The sequence below is a fragment of the Pan troglodytes genome, chromosome 19 (assembly GCF_028858775.2).
Source record: "Pan troglodytes isolate AG18354 chromosome 19, NHGRI_mPanTro3-v2.0_pri, whole genome shotgun sequence".
NCBI lineage: Eukaryota > Metazoa > Chordata > Mammalia > Primates > Hominidae > Pan > Pan troglodytes.
In genome coordinates, this window is record NC_072417.2 from 50,086,948 (window position 1) to 50,101,449 (window position 14,502).

The 14,502-nt window shown below is 55.7% G+C and overlaps 1 protein-coding gene across 6 annotated transcripts in view; it reads right to left on the reverse strand.

Annotated features, from left to right (window-relative positions):
* The window catches only part of RAI1 (retinoic acid induced 1), a 130,027-nt gene that overhangs the window by 87,874 nt on the left and 27,651 nt on the right, over positions 1-14,502 (reverse strand). For 3 of the 6 annotated variants that reach the window (XM_063799692.1, XM_009432665.5, XM_063799693.1), the window contains exon 1: positions 1-14,502. This exon is cut by the window's right edge. The exons of the other annotated variants lie outside the window; for them this stretch is intronic. The gene's annotated coding sequence lies outside the window, so the exon portion shown is untranslated. 6 annotated transcript variants of the gene reach the window in all.

Sequence of the window (14,502 nt, forward strand, 5' to 3'; positions counted from 1 at the left end):
CGCGGGGCCTCGGGGTCACCCGCTGCGAGGCTCCGACGCGCTTAGGGACGGGGGGTGTGAGTGTAAGAGTGCGCGCGCGCGCAGGCGTGTGTATGTCAAAGATAGAGGAGGGGAGGGAGGGAACGCTTTAATATTTTTCCAGTGACTTACGAGCCTGCGGGTGAGGTCCTGGCTGTGCGTTTAGGTCCGTGTGTGTATCAATGTGGCTGTATATTTCTGGTCTGTCCTACGAGTGAATGTCACGGGGCTTGGGGGGGGGGGTCTGGATACAAGCTAGTGAATGTGTTTCTGGGTCTCAGTTTGACTGAATGATGTGGCGCTGCGTGGGGCTGTGTCTGTGCGATTGTTTATAGGGGGGTTGTGTGACTCCGTGAGGTACTGCGTGGGTGGGATTGCGCCTGTGTGCGGTTGTGTGTATATGGGATTGTGCCTGCGTGGGGCTGAGTGTCCAGAGGGCAGTTGTGTGGCCATGTGGGCCTGTTTGCGAGTGGGCTTGTGGGTGTGTGGGGCCGTGGGGCTGCGCATGTAGGGGCAGTGCGCCTGTGCGGGGCTTTGGGTTAACTTAAAGGGCTGTGGTGGGTATCTGCAGGCGGTTGCGTGTGTGGCTGGATCTGCGTGGGGTCTGAGGCCTGGCGGGTGGGGGTTAGTCCTCCTGGCGTCGGGGATCGCACCGCGGCAGAAGAGCCGCTTAAGGCGCCAACAGGCAGCGCCGGGGTCGCGGCGCAGCGCGACGTGTAGTAGCGGTGGGGCGTAGAGAGAAGGCGGAGAAGAGGGGGGCCTTCATCGCGCGCCTCCCCTCGCCGCATCAGAGACGCAGCTTGGAGATCCTGCCGCTTGCCGGCCCCGCGGTCCTAGAAGCACAGGGTTTGGGGGACCCTCCCCAGCTGGGGGAGACGCCTACTGGCCGGGAAGGCAGCGAGAACTGAGACTCGATGATTCTGGGGCAGCACAGAAGCATGCGGCAAGGACCGCCAGGAGAGGTGGGTCGCGGCCCGGAGACAGCCGAGAACTAGGCCGAGACAAAGAAGAGCGGGACCGGGGACCTTGGGGCCAAACCGCGCCTCTAGGTTTCCCGGCGGCCGAGGGGAGCGCGCTCAAGGCCGGCGCGTGGAGCCTGGCGGAGGTGGCGCGGGCCCCTCTTCGCTGCAGTCCCAGCAGCCGCTCCAGAGCCCTGGGGGCACGTAATTAGGCGCCCCAGGGCAGGGCCACGGTGAGGGGGGTTCTGAGTGCAGCTGGCGGGCGCCGAGCCCCGGGGCTGTGATTGAGCGCTCAGCTGGCCCGCCCCTCTCCCGGCCGCTCACCGCCCACGCATGCATGCATTCATTCATTCATTCATCCATCCATCCGTCGCTGCATCCACCCACCTTTCTATCCATCCACGTGTCCATCCATCTACCGGAGTTACTGCACCAGGGATCACACAGATGTGTCAGCCCTGGCTCGTCCCACCACTTTTTCCCGCTGGCCAGTGAGTCTGTCTGTCTCATTCTCCTCGGCCTCCACCTCCACTTCCTCCTACTCAGGCCCCTCTGCTCTGGCAGGAGCACACCGACCACCTGTCAACACTTGGGTTTTGCTGCTCAATGATGTCCCAATCTCCCCTCTCCACCTACTAACCCCCAACCCTGCCCATACTAAAGTCTCTATACATCCTACAGCTAACCCTGCCCATCATTACATGCCAGGTGGCCCTCGGGCACCTTTTTTCTGGCATTCCCTGAAGCCTGGTAGCAGCCCTCCCTACCAGAAGTGAATCCCTAAGGTCCTGGGCAGCCCCGCCCCACTCGGGGCTCCCCATATTTAAAATGTCAGGCTGCTTAGTCTCTGTCTTCAATATCTGTCTTGGGGACCAGGGTCACTCAGTCCTGAGGCTGCTGAGTGAACCAGGAGATGCGCATTGTGTATACCATTAAGGTGGCAACGGAAAAGCCCAAATGCCCGCTGGGGATCACCAACTTGGCTGGAATGTCTTCCCTTCCCTCCTCAGTTTCTGAGTGATGAGGAGGAGAAAGTCCCCCAGGTGGTTGATGACAGCCCACACAATCAGGTCCCCACCAACTCCTGCCCTCAGTCCCAGCCTGTTGCCCCACTCACCACATTGCCCCTTGCAGTTCCTGAATTCAGCAGGCACACTCTCACCTTAGGACCTTTGCACTTGTTGATCCATCTGCCTGGAATGCTGTTCCCTACCTTCTAATATACCATGTAATTTACATATTTATGTATCTGGTAGGTATTTTTGTCTGTTTGTTCCTTGGTGTATCTTCCGTATTTGGAATGGTTCCTGGTATACATTCCATAAGCACTTGTTCAATGAATGAGTGAGTGAATGCATGGAAGAATGAAGTTAAACCAAGCCCTCCTCCCATAAGCCTGACCAAGCCCAAGTTTTCTCTTCTTTGAGCCAACAGTTCCCCTGGATAAAATGGGGGTGGGGTGGAGCATGGAGAACATCAGGGCCAGGACATGTCGGAAGACTCACCTGAGGTCGCTCAGTGAGTACCCTTCACAGATTCCAGGTCGCTCAGTGAGTACCCTTCACAGATTCCAGATTCTGGGGATGGGTGTAGAGGGATGGGATGGTGGTGGGTGGCTTATCTCAAAAAAGGGCAGAGCCTGTCATTTGTTCCAGGGGCCTCTCTTGTTCCCTGGCTCCCTGGGGACTCCCTGGAGCTCCTGGGGCAGTGGTACGGAGGGGTCTTGATTCAGCAGGGCTGCCATTCACATCTGCCAGAGGGTGATGGAAACCCTGACCTGGCCAGGGCCCTTCCACAAGTGGTATCATGGAGAGTCACAAGACAGTACCCCAAGGTCAGGATCTGACCATCCCCTAGAGGAGAAACCCAGGCTGAGAGCCTGCAAAGAACTTGCCAAGACCACAGCAACACAATCGGATCCCATCCGACTCTCAATTTCAAGATTCTTTGCTCACCTCCACCAAGCACAGTGCATGGCGTGTGGCAGTGCAGCAGAATGGAGTGGCAACCTCACAATTCAAACCTAAGTGTGCATGGACCCCAAAGCCTTGCTTACTCCATCAGACCCTACTGGCAGGATTCCATGGGATCATGGTGCCAGCAACCAGCACCCAGCACCCACAAATGTTACTGGAACACCAGCAGAGGAGGCTGCCTGGCTGGCAGGCTTCCTGCTCCCTAGGTTCTGATTTCACCTTTCACCAAGAGTCTGCCCCAGGGGAATTAGGATCCTCCCTCCTCGCTGGGATGGTAGGGGTGCTCACAGGTTTTAAAGGGCCCAGTCCTTCCTGGTGAGGTGAGGCTGTGTTCTGGAGAACCTAGGTCTGGACATGTCAGCCCTTTTGTTTGCCAAGCACTATCTCAATAGCTGCTTTCATGCAAGTGTGTGTCCAGATGCCATTCCAGAGCTAAATAGTAAACAGGAGCTGTTGACCAGAGAGGCAGGGTGGGTAGAGGGCTGGGGACTCTAAGCAGGGTCCTAGGGAATGCAGGCAATGAAGCCAGCCAAGGGCAAGGCTCACTGACAGGCCACCAGGGACACCCAGGTGGAAACAAGGGACGGGGAGGCCCATCAGGCCAGGCTGGTACACTAAGACCCCCAGAAGTCGCATTCAAGCTCAGCCCTGGTCTGGTAAGCCTCACGCTGGAAGCCTGCAGGCCTGAGGTCAGATGTGGGCCAGGTTTTAACATCTATTCCACATGTTTATTGAGTAGTGGGGCAGCAACTTCAAATCTCTATGTATCTCCCCCCACCCCATCAGTCACCCTCATTTGAGAGACTGGATCACTGAGCTCCAGGAAATGCACTTGCTCCCAGTCACGTAACTTGAAGGTGGCAAAAGTATGCATCCATTGGCTTGGTACATATTTACTGAGCACCTACTAGATGCCAGGCTCCATTCTATGTGTTGAGGATTCAGAGCAAGGAATGAGACAAAGCTTTCATTCTAGTCTTGACAGACAAGAAACAAAATGAATAAGTAAATGATGTAGTATGTTACCTTAGGTGAAGCGTGCTATGGAAAAATAAATAAAGCCAAGGAAGCGGGCTGGGAGCATCTGCAGGGGCTGTTTTTCTACACTGAGTGGTCAGAGCTCATACTTAAGAGCATTTGAGAACACACTTGACAGACAAAGGTCACGTGAGGCATGCAGCTGTCTGGGGGCAAAGCTGTGCAGGCAGAAGGAAGAACAAGTGCAAAGACCCTGAGGCAGCAGCCAGGCTGGGATTTTTGAGGAATGGCCAAGAGGTTAGTGTGGCTTGAGGGGAGTGAGCAGAAAGAGATGTGGGCAGAGAGGACGGGGGGCCACACCTACAGGGGCTTGCACACACACCGTTGTAGGGACTTTGGCTCTTAGACTGAACGAGATGAGGCACTTCTGCAGTGTTTTGAGCAGGGATGGGACACGCTTTCCCTTGGGTGGTCAGAGTTTCTCCCTGTGAAGAGGGCAGATGTGGGGCCAGGGCAGGAGCACAGAAGCCTGCATCCTGCACTAGTCCAGGTGGGCAATGATGAGGCCTGGCCAGGGTGGGGCCGATGAGAAGGGGTCGGATTTTGGATTTATTATGAAGGCAGGGTTAGCAGGATTCACTGATGTATCTTGCCTGAGCAACTTGCAAGAAGGATGGATGCGGCTGCTGGGATCTGCCATTCATGCTAGTGGGGCTGGTGGGAGAGCAAATGCCTCAGGAAGGAACCCTGCCCCTCCTCAGCCTCCACTGTACCTGCTCCAACACATTAATGCCCTTCATGCCAATGTGGTACTTTGGAAACTGCTGAAGAGGCCCTATTTTTAATGACTGTACCAGGAGCTATGCCCTGTCTGAGTCAGCAGGGGGTCATCTACCCCAGTCACCTTCCCAGTTTCCCAGCCTTAATATCCCCTTTTTATGAGCATGTTGATCCAGGTCTGCAGCTGCCAGCCCTCCTGCCCCCATGGATCCGGTTTTGTCTCCCAGACCAACTGCCCACACATATCTCCTTTGGTATACGTTTATGGAACCCACCATGTTCCAGGCGTTGTTCAGGGCACTGTGGGACAGCAGGGAACAGAACAGGCATCCCTGCCCACATGGGGCTGGCATGGTCCTTCAACAACTACAGCCCTGTTCCCTTTTCTCCCCCATCAAAACCCTCTAACGCCAAGCACTTCCTGAGCAAGCTGGGGCTACCATGTGAAACTGAGAGCAAAACACTCGAGAAAATGCTTTTCTTTGAAAGCAAAGAGCTTGATATTTTAGCTGATGGGGGTGGAGAGCATCGGGAGTACAGAGATCCAAGTTCTCGTACATTTTTGGAACATTTTCAAATGTTCCAAACATTTGAATGTCCCCTCAGTGTCCCCACTCCCCTGATTCCAGGATGGAGGCTAATCTGGCCCACCCACCCCGACCCATGCAGGTTCTGGCTGGAGTGACGGCAGAAGGCTTGCCTTGGTGGCCACCTCCCGACCAGGGGAAGCGGGGGGAGAGGGGAGAGGGAGTACATCTCAGTCTCTGCCCTGGGCTGGGGTCTGCACAGGAATGCTGGTGCTGGGCCAAGACCGAGGCGTCTTCTGCCTGCTTTTGATCTGAACGACCTTTGATCTCTTCTGTCTGTAGTTTTCCCTGTCATCTGTGTGTCTGTCCATCCTTCCCTACTTGACTGCAGGAGGCCATCCCATGAGGTCAGTGCAGCTTCAGGCTCAAACAGGGCAGAATCCGAGTCTAAGCCCCCCTTGACCCCTGCTGTGGACCCTTCACTGGACATGGGCTCCAGGAAGACGGCCCCCGCCTGCAGGCCTGTGACTGGGCCTCCATGCAGCCTCCTTCTCCTGGGGCGTCCAGACTATGGGTATTCATCTTCCTTCCTCAGCGCCAGCGTCTGAGTGAAGTCAAATCTGCTGAACTTAAAAGAGGCAAGGCCCTGGGGTTCAGAGGGCCCAGGTGGGGGGCAGGAGGCTGGCTGGGGGAAAGAGAGGACAGGGCAGCTGCAAAGGAAGACAGATTGGGGAGTGGGGAGGATGACAGCAGATGAAGGAGAGGGGAAAGAAGGGTAGGAGAAGAGAGAAGGAGGGTTATAGAGCCACAGGGCTAGGCACCAGAGGGTGCCTGAGGAAATGCACTGAGAGGCAGGCAGGGGTCTTCTCTCAGTCTCACTTGGGAAGCACTGTCCTGCTCACCCTGGCACGGTCCTGGGCACCCTTGGTTCCTGGCTACAATGAAGCCACACACTCTGGACACATTGGGCTGGCTGGGGTTCTCTGCCATGGCCATGGGAACAGCTGGGCCCAGGCCTGCTTGGTAGCAGGACTCACAGGCGCTTTCTTCTCTCTGCCCCTTGTTCCCAGGGCTCAAACTTACCCCTGGGCCAGGAAGCCACCAAGGGGCTGGGGACAGTGGTGTGGCTGAGGCCTAACCTGTCTTCTGTGCCATACAGACTGATCTGCAACTGCAGCCACAGACTGACCCTTAGCCATGGCAGCAGCCACATTCTGACTCTTGACCCTGGTCCCTGTGATCCCTCCCCAATCCCAGCAACAGAATGACTCCCAGCCTCTTCCACAAATGGACTTCTGACCTCAGGCACAGGCCCCAGCACAGACATCTAGCCACTGCTATAGACGGACCTCTGAGCCTGCCACAGCCTAAGCCTCAGCCCCAACACTGGTGGGGTCCCCCAGTGGTGGGCATCCCGTGGGCACATTCCACCAGGCCACCCAGGGACATCGGGATGGGCCCGCTCCATGCCATCCCACCCTGAGGTTAAGTGGCAACATCAGCCCCACCAGTGCCCCACGCTAAGCCCACGGGGCCGTGGTGACCACAACAGAGTCCAGCAGCACCACACAGGAGGCCCCTCCATCCTGCCCTGGGCCAGCATATGTGGGCCAGACACACACGTAGACACACCCAACACAAAACACACCCAGAGTCAGACAGAATCACACAGTTACCTCATACGCAGCCCCCAGACCCTCCATACAATGTGCACTCAGACACACAGGCACCACACACATGAACAGACACAAAACCACATACACATGCACACAGACACGTGTGCACACACACATACAGAACCCTGTCCCCCCCTCAGGCTGGGCACACACATCCAGAAACATGGGCATATACATCTGTGTGTACACACACTCATGCAATCATATAGACATACACACACAGCTACATGCAGAGATGTATACACATATACACATGTATACATATAAATGACACATGCACATGCAAGAACACGGAGATTTCTCTATGTAGAAGTCCACACACACCCAAGTGTCAGTCACCTGCCTTCACACATCTTTTGTTCCCTGGCCCCAGGGCTCATGGGTATCTCTGGGTGGCTTAACCACCCCACAAGTGACCCCTCCAGCCACTTCCCAACTCAGCTCAGAGCTCCATGGGCTTCTGCCCTCCCTGGACTTGATGGCAGCAGGGATGCTCCCTCCAGGCCTTCTCCTGGCCGCAGCTGGGTGAAGACCTCTCAAGTCCCCTGACTTTGTCCCGACTGGTGGCTACAGCTCCTGCCTGGACTCAAGCTGGCTATGACATGCCCTTAAGTCTTTGGCATGACTTGGACAATTCCCTCTCTGCTAAGGGAAACCCATTCCCCCCGCCATAGTTTGTCATCTGCAAAATGGGTAACAGTGTGTTGCACAGCCTTCCAGCACCCCTCCACTCCTGACATAGGAGGGCACGGAACGGACAACAGGAGGAGGATGTGGAACAGAATATGTACGATTCCCAGGGGCAACTTGGCCCTCTCACAGCCTCCAAGTTCACACCCGCAAAGGGGCGAGGATCGGATCGGGCACAGCCTCTCTGGGGCCAGAATGAGTCCAGGGGAAACTTTTAATGGAAAGCCCTTTCCGGGGGGCATCTGAATCTGTGGAAATCACTCCTGGAAGGATGGAGAAGAAACTGCTGGAAGGTCAGGAGCGGGAGGGACACTTGCTGCTGTGCTATCTGAATTTCTACCATGTGAATGGAAGGGGCCGGGGGAGGCAGAGGCAGAGGAAAGACGCCAATGACCACATCACTCCTCGCACTTCTCCTCCCGGTCTGGTGTCATCCCAGAATACCCTGGTGGAACCCAGGTGGCTGCACCATGGGAGGGGGTGGCATGCAGAGCTGGAGCTAACTCTGCCAAGCACCCCACATGGAATCCTCTCAGTCATCCTCTGAGGTGAGTGTCCTTAGCCCATTTGAGAGATGCAGACACTGAGGCTCTGCAAGCAGAAGAGAGAGGCATGGGCCTGGGTGGAGCCCAAACCACTGCCCGGTCTCACAGCTTGTCATGGGGCTGCTTATTTACCTTCCACACCAGTGCCCAACTCAGAGCAGCCCAGCACAGGGACAGTGCAGAGGAAACAGGCAGAGCCCCTGGCTTCAGATGTCCCCTGGCTCTCCAGGAGAGGATTGGGAAAAATGATGGCTCTTGGCCTCCCACATACCTTAAGCCAGGAAAGGCATCCCCTGCTCACCCCCAGTGCAATTCCTGGCTTGGGCCTGTCCTGGCTCTGTGCCCCTGGGCAGTTCTAAACCCTCTCTGAACCCCAGTTTCCAGAGCTGAGATGAAGGATTGCATTTCTGCTCCTGCTTACCTAACAGAGGGTGATGTGGGTGGGATGGGAAGCAGCATTCTAAACTGGGAAGTCCATGAGGTGGAAGGCAACATTACTACCTCTCTCCCCAAGCTGAGCAAGAAAGCTCCTAGGCTAAGACAAGGAGAATCCTCCCAAAGTCAGCACCTGCAACGAGGCAGCTTGGAGAGCAGACCTGCGGACCAGACCCTTCACCCACCACGACAAGTGGATAGCCCGAGCTCAGCCCACAACCAGGATTTCCTTCCAGTCCTGCTTCTGTGCCCTTCTGCAGGGGAGAGGCTGCCTGCTGCTCAGCTTCCTTATTCGACCCACAGCACTCCCACAATGTGTGCCAGGAGGCTCGCACCCAGCTGCTTCCCGTTACGTTTCTGAGCCTCAGGTTTTTCACCTTTAAAATGGGGAAGAACAGCAGGGCCCGGGATTTGCTGGTGATAAATAGAAATGAGTGCATAAACGTCACTCAGAGTTGGCCACGCCACAAGCCCTCCGTAAATGTTAGCACTGATGATTATCATTCCCTCCTGGCCTATGGAGAGGTTTGAGTTTTCAATCTCCAGGATTAGTATCAAATTCCAATTTCACAGCGATGGCCTAGACACTGAATGTGGAAATCCTACTTGGTTATGCCACCAGGGCACAGGCCCACCCACGCTTTGTCCCGAGAGCTGAATGACCACCGACACAGGCTCTGGGCTGCTGGTCCTCCAGTCTCTTCAGAACCTCCCAGTGGCCAAGGTAGGCAGGGAGAGGCCTGGGAGCCCCCTTCTGCAGACCCAGAAACTGGGGTTCAGAGAGGGAGCTGAGGAAGCAACAGGAAGACAGATTTCACCTCCATATAAGGAAGAGCTTGCTAGCAGGCAGGGCTGCCCAGAAATGGAAGGAGGGAGCTGCTCGGGAGGTGGTGAGCAACCTGCGGCTGAAGGCATGCAAGCAGAACGGGGCAGCCTCTGGGTGGAGGCATCGTGGGCGGCTGGAACACTCTCCAGGGGAGGGCCACTGGGATCTCTGGTCCTGTGACTTGACCAAGGCCATGTGAGCAGGAATGGAATTCCAGAAGGTCAGAGACGCGGACCAGAGCAAGCTCCTGCTCCCAACCTCCCACGTGAAAGCCATGCAGCTGGATGGATCCACAAGGGCTGGAGAGAGAGGCTGAGCCCCTCCAAGTGGATCCCCCATCTCTGGCCCTAGTCACAAAGTCTTTATGATTTTAGAGAGAAATGCCTACTTTTAAGTTTTAAAAATTGAAAAGTACACAGAAAACAAACAAACAAAATCCAGAATCCCCTTCACCCTATGACAATTACTGTGAATATTTCCTTACAATCTTTTTAAATTTTTATTATTTATTTATTTTTTGAGATGGAGTTTTGCTCTCGTTGCCCAGGCTGCAGTACAGTAGCAAGATCTTGGCTCACTGCAACCTCCACCTCCTGGGTTCAAGTGATTCTCCTGCCTCAGCCTCTTGAGTAGCTGGGACTACAGGCGTGTATCACCACGCCCCGCTAAATTTTTGTATTTTCAGTACAGATGGGGTTTTACCATGTTGGCCAGGCTGGTCTCGAACCCCTGACCTCAGGTGATCCGTGCACCTCGGCCTCCCAAAGTACTGGGATTACAGGCATGAGCCACTGCAGCTGGCCTATATTATTATTATTTAGAGACAGGATCTCACTATATCACCCAGGCTCTAGTCTTGAACTCCTGGGCTTAGGTGATTCTCCTGCCTTGGCCTCCCAAGCAGTGGGGACCACAGGCACCATCACGCCCAGCTCCTTGCAATGTTTTCTATGTGCATCCAATTTTGGTTAGAAATCTGGACATGCGTTAAAAAAAAATTTTTTTTTTGAGGTATAATTCACTCACTATAAAATTCACCCTTTTAAAGGGGACAACTCAGGGTTTTGGTATATTCATGAAGTTGTGCAACTATCACTGCTACCTAATTTCAGAACATTTTCATCCCCCTCCCAAAAAGAAACCTGTTCCCATAGGCAGTCACCCCCCATTTCCCCACCCCCAGCCCCTGGCAATTGCTCACCTCTTGTCTGTCTCTCTGGATTCGCCTGTCCTGGGCATTTCGTATGAACGGAATCATATGATCTGCAGCCTTTTGCATCTGGGCTGGTGTGTTTTTAATGTACAATTTTCTAATCCTATTTTCACATAGCATTATACACAGTCACCATTTCCATGTTACTACCAAGTCCTTAGAATCAGTATCGTGTTTACTGTTTACACCATGGAGAGGCTTGACCACAGTTTCCTCAGGTCACCCTCTGGTGACTGCCCCCATCCTGTCCAGGCCCCATCATCACTCAGCCAGACAAGTGCAATAGCCCCTTCTGGGCCTCCTAGGCCCATCCTTGCCCCACTCAGCCCTTACAACACCCAGACAGAGCCTGTTAAACCAAGTCTGATCCTGACCCTCCCTCCCTAGGAATCCTCCATGGCTCCCACCTCACATAAGACTTAAAACCAAGCTTATACCACAGCCCACAGTCTCCTATGCCATTTGACCTATGCTACCTTCTGACCTCACCTCCTCCCACTTCCCCACCCACTCCCGCTGCAGCCACACAGGCCTCTAACACACCTAGCATAGCCCCACCTCAGGGCCTTTGCACTAGCTGCCCCTTCCACCCAAATGTGGGCTTGGCCTTGCAGCCGCTCTCTGTTCTGGAGCCCTGCTTCCATTTGCTTCCTAACACATATCACCGATATATGTTTATTCACTGTCTTCTCCCACTAAAATGGCAGCTCCGTCACATGTTGTTTTATTCGCTGATAGAGCCCCGGCACCTAGCACGGAGTTGCAGCTCAGTGACTATTTGGGCTGTTTCCAATAAAATAAGGAATGTAAAAGAACCAAATGCAAAAACCCAAGCGCCCCACAGTGCAGACATTAGAAACTGGTGGTCCTCTGCCTGTGGACATGTGTGGTTTAAACCACACTGTGCCTTTTGTTAACGGAGCCAGCATTTGAGAATCAGGAGAGTTCACATAAAAATCCAAATTCCAGCTTCTCTTGAAAACACATATCTGGTCATCAGGGCCGGACACCGCGTGACAGCCATCAGCAGGCACTAAAGGGCTGGGCCTGGGGACATTCCCACCCACAGGTCCCGGGAGTTGAATGCTTTGTCCCTCCTCGGAGGCCCCAGATGTGGTGCGCAGGAGGAGGGCTTGCCCTGGGACAGAGCCCGGGCCTCACCTCATGCTGCTGCCTGATATCTGGGCCCTAATGCCCCAAGCTACCAATAAGGTCCCACCCACCTTTATTCAAAGACTGGGACCTTCCCAGGGTCCCTTCACTTTCTGGGAGCCCTTACAGCCACTGTTCCTTTACCTGAAACTTCATCCTAGGTCCTCTAAGGTTTGCCTCACCTTGTACCAAGACCTGTTGAGGCCTCCAGCACATTTGGAACATACACAGGAGGTGTCCATCCCGTGTACACCTCCCACTTCCCTCCAGCTCCATCCCAGCCTCCCCAGCCCCTGGCAGTGTCCAGCACGCCGTAGGCCCTTAGCTGCCTCTGAAAGGACTGAATGGCAAGCACCCGCCCCCCAACTCCGGGGAGCTGGGAGGACCTGGGGGACAGGGCACACACAGGAGGGTCTGACTTGGGTCACACTCAGTGCCAAAATGCATGTGTTTGTCATCTACAGTGCACCAGATGCCTCGGGGACACAAAGATGGAAATCATGGGGGACGGGTGCTCCAGGGGTGCTGCGGCAGCCAGGGCCTGTGTGTTTCTGCCGAGGAGGGACAACCCCCAGCCAGGACGTGACCAGAGTTCTTCCAGGGCCTCAGTCGCCCCACCTGTACGCAGGGCTCCCCTATCACCAGCCTCTCAGGCCCCAAGGCTCAGCCCCGCCTCCCTACCCTGGAGAGGTTTTCCGGGTACTGCGGCCCTGCCTTCCCATCCATCAGGATTTTGCTGCATTCCTGTGAGTCATTCTCCAAACAAACCGTGTGAGGGAGAGAAGGGAGCAGGGGAGGGGGAGGAGGCTGGGAAACAAATCAGCCCTACCTCCTCCCTCCCACCTGCCCCCCATCAACACCCCCGCACAGACACATGGGGGCCCTCAGGAGAGCTCTGGAGTACGAGGCTGGCTAGCTTATGCCATGAACTTGCTGTGTGACCTTGGGCAAGAAGACGGCCCTCTCTGGGCCTCTGGAAAAAATGGCCCCAAAGGTCCCCACCTACAGAATGCATAGGCTTCCCAGAGGGCTCTGTCTCAAATGAGGCAGGGCCTTGTGGGAGGGGTGCCCTGGCTGTCTCCACTTTTTTACCTCAGTTTCTCCACCTCTGAAATGAGGAGGGGGCAAGTCCTTGGGTAGCCACAAGGGGCACATCTGCCAGGTGGGGCTGGGTGAGGCCAAGCCACCAGTGCCAGGGCCAGCAGGGCCTCCCCAGGGAGTCCTAGTCTTGGTGGCCACTGTGCTGCCATTTCCCCAGCAACAGCCGAAAGGCCACCACTGGCAGCCTCTGACTCACAGGCCCCCGGGGCCAGGAGGGTCTCTGGGCAGCTCCCTGTACTCTGGGGTAGGGGATGGAGCACTGCTAAAAAGGAGCAAAAACCCCTCCTCATGGCCGCAGCTGCAACTGTGGCCGTATATCCACGTAGGGATGGATGTTGGAGGGTGGGATGGGTACCCCGGGGTCTCCATGTGGCTCAGCTCCCACAAGGGGTCCTGGGTAGGTGAGGGGCGTGTGCTTGGCACGCAGGCAGCCCTTCTCCTTGAAATGCTCTTTTTTTGTGGCTAAAGCCCCCTCTGGGTTCTGATTCTCTGTGAAAAGCAGGCTTCTGAGTCACCTCCGCTGCTGCCACCCTGGTGCCAAGTGTGTGTGAAAGTGCACGTGACCAGGTGCGTGTCTGTGTGTGCTCGAGGTCTTCAGAATCCTGACATGAGCGTGGCCGGGGCTGGGCGAGTGGTGCAGAGTGTGTGTGTGAGGGTGTGAGAGGTGTGTGGGTGTCCAAGGGTTGACCACCCATGGTGGGCAGGTGAGCATGTCCGTGTACTGTGATGAGCGTGAGGTGCGCCGCCACAGGGCTAGCATCTAGGAATGTGCGCACGCCTGTCTGCTGTGCAGGTTTCCTCCTGAAGCACCAGCTCTTGGAACTGCCTCCTCCTGGGTGCTCATTCTATCTGGCTCCATGAAAAACAGGTTTCCAAGATTCTGGAAGCTGCACCCCAGGCCCGCACGGAGCTGATCTGGGGGCCCCTTAAGGTTCAGAGGAAAGCTCCAGGCCCCGGCACAGACAGTGGCCCTGCTACATCACTTTGGACCTAGTGCTGGGGTTCCCCCTCCCCGAGGCCCAGCAGCTCCTTGGCCCAGAGAAGGGAGCTCAGGACCAGAATGAGGCCAGGGGCCTGGGGGCAGACCCAGGGAAGGACAGGAAAGAGACCTAGCAGGCAGCTGCCCAGGCTGGAACTGCAAATGCCCCACTGTGACATGTATTTTGGGGCAGCTGTGGAGAGGGTCAGCTTCCAGCCAGGACTGACTGTGGTCAACCCAGCAGGGAGGCCGAGGCAGGCAGGGGCCTTGGGAGCCTGGAGGGGTGGAGAAGAGAGTCGGGGTAGGAGTATTTGGGGGCCAGCAAAGGGCTTTTCTGAGTAGAGGTGAGACCAAAGAAGAGAGACTGAGAGGAGCCCGCCTGAGTATCGCCCCTTGATACAGCAAACAACAGACAGCAAACAGCAAAGCCGCGTGGCCAGAGCCCAGCCAGCTCCAGCTCTGCTCTCCCTAGGTACTCTCAGCCTCACAGCCTCCTCCTGTGGACACAGATGCTACGCCCTCCTTGGGGTCTCTCAGCACAGTGCCCGGCACACTAGGCCCTCCATCAGTCATCATTGTTGTCATAATGATGGTCCCCGGGTGGCTGCTGGAGCATATGGGAAAAATCCCAGGCCGGGAGCCTGGAA